The sequence below is a fragment of the Lolium rigidum genome, chromosome 7 (genome assembly GCF_022539505.1).
Source record: "Lolium rigidum isolate FL_2022 chromosome 7, APGP_CSIRO_Lrig_0.1, whole genome shotgun sequence".
Classification (NCBI taxonomy): Eukaryota; Viridiplantae; Streptophyta; class Magnoliopsida; order Poales; family Poaceae; genus Lolium; species Lolium rigidum.
In genome coordinates, this window is record NC_061514.1 from 252,816,830 (window position 1) to 252,819,495 (window position 2,666).

The window sequence follows — 2,666 nt, forward strand, 5'->3', positions numbered from 1 at the left end:
GCAGCTACCGGCGAAGGAGTTTGGTTAACGAGTCCCAAACTGTTGTCGTGGTCGGGGTCCACCCGTGAGTGGGAATAATGGGACCGGCGAGGACCCGGGGGTCGGGGCATGCAACAAAGGGTGGGTGTTCGAGGTAGCGGAGGAACATGATTGGCTAGACCTTATACCGGGCCTCACACCATAGGAAGTGTGGACGGGGAAATTGCCCGGTTGGCACCAAGGTTAAGATCTCTTATGGGTAAAGCAACACACCGCTGCAGAGTGTAAAGAACCGTGACCTATCACTCCCTGTTCCGGATTATGGAACTGCGAACGCGGCCGGAAAGGAGCTCCATGAAGTTCTAGTAAACCGGTGAAGGCTGACGGACATAGTTCTTCTGTATAAAAGCAACCTTTTGAAGAAATGATTATGAAAAACTGCATTGGTATTAGACTTTCTGGTCTAATGCTGTAGCTAGTGCATTAAATACCTCTTTCCTATAATGAACTTGTTGAGTACGCTCGTACTCAAACCACTCTTAAATCCCCTGCTTAGATATGGAGGCCACGATGGAGGATCTACAATGCAACTCGAAGGCCGAGGAGTCAACAACTACTTCAAGAAACAGGACCCTGTCAGAGGAGTCAAATACCACATCCAACAAAGAGAAAACCTAGTTTAGCCATAGAAGGGAACTAGCTTCCTAAACCTAGCTCCTATTTAGCTAGAATCTATTCATAGCCTCTATAGCTAGTTAAATACTCTACAAATAGAGTTCGTGATAAGATTAGACTACGAGTCGTTCTTCTGGAGTTTATTTGCAGTGTTACCTCATTGTAAAGTAGGAGGCTGTGTGGATCTTTTGTAAAGAGTCTATGTTGTAAATTCTATAGACATGCCTTGGACCCGCATATGTTTCTGTTGTACCACTCTGAGCAATATAATACTAGTGGAACGGTGTTTCATTGGCGTTATATCAGACTTGCATACTACACCATGCAGTGGTATGCCGGGTCACCACACGTTGGTCAAGGAGGAGCATGCCGTGCCGGAGGAGTGGTATGGGTTCGTCTTCCCACACCGCGACCTGGCTAGTCGGACTGGTTGCAGTCCGGCGGCGCCGACACACACTATGTGGAGCCACTGTTGTGGCTGTCGGCCTTCCCGTACAAGCCCTTCCCGACACACACTATGTGGACGACGACCTCGATTATGAGCCGATGGAGGACAACGAGCTCATGGAGGAAGAGGCCATGGCGCGCCATGACCATCTCCGAGACGGAGGAGCGCACTAAGTGGATTGGCCTCGTGGAGGCCATCTAGCGCTCGCAGTAAGAGGGCGCGCCCGCACCAAAGCAGTTGACGCCTCCTCCCCCAACGACCAATTTGTGGTCGCCGCTGCAGGTCTTTATCAACCTCGGCGAGGAGGCTAGGAGCTAGTGGCACCCTACGAGGAGGACCACACGCTACTGGCATGCGCGCCACTATCCATTTTTTTAATGTCAGCCGTGAACTTTTAGGCCCATTTTGAGCCTTATATTATGTTTTTTTTTTGATAAAAGTCCTTATATTATGTAAATTATGTCTATCATTTTTTACTCTCTCCTTATTTTTTTTACGGACTGAGGTTGTTGGGGCCGCTGCCACCCATAAACGGGCACAGATTGCGCTAGCCTATCGGTGAGTCAGCACAGACGAACATTATTATGAGTATCTCCGGAAGACTGAGCCGGTGGATTGGATCTTGAAATTGACGAACTCACCACAGATGCATCGATGTCGACGGGAACATCGTCTCCCACTGAATGAATATTCCATCTTTATGAGACACACAGATGTTAAACCTGTGGTTTGAACTTTGGTAGGCTAGGGGTACAACCACCTTCCTAATCACCCAACCTTCAGGTGGATTCTCTTAACATTTTTAAACACTTTTGATCTTTGAAATAGGATCCCATTGGAGTGGCCTAAAATTTCTTAGGCTGGTGCCAATGCACCGCCCGACTCCCGCCCCGCCACGTCAGATTTCTCTCACTCTCACCCCACTCTCACCCCACTCTCACCCCACCTTGCCAATGCATGGGCTATAGTCCCCACTCTCACTTCTCTCTCCTCCACATCACCATTTCTTTTTCACATTAAGTTATTTCACCCGAATTTTTGTAGACATTCAAAATAATGCAAAAAAAGTATTCAACAAAAAATGTTACCGATTACATAATAATTAATAAAAATACAAATTATGTTTCTTGTTTTTCTAAATAGCCTATATGACAAGTGTGTACTTGTGTTTGTATTTTGAATCGAAAGAGTAAAAAAAGGAAAGAAAATAAAAGAAGGAAAGAAAATAAAATAAAAAGCCGACATTTAAAGAATAAAAGAAGGAAAGAAAAAAAGAAAAAAGAAAAAAAACCGACCAGGTCGTCTTCTTCTACCTCTCGCCCGCGTCGCCCCGCCTCTCGCCCCTCCTCTCGCCCGCGTCGCCATTGCGCCGCCCCGCCTCCCGCCCCGCTCCCGCCTCCATCTCGCCGCCAACGCGGGCGACAGCCGGGCGGTAGCGGGCGCTACCGCCGGCGAGCCCGCCGGCGCCCGCCGCTCCGGTCCCGCCCGCCTCCCGCCCCTCTCCCGCCCCGTCGCCGCCGCTACCGCCTCCGCTACCGCCTGCGCTGGCACCGGCCTTAGGAGT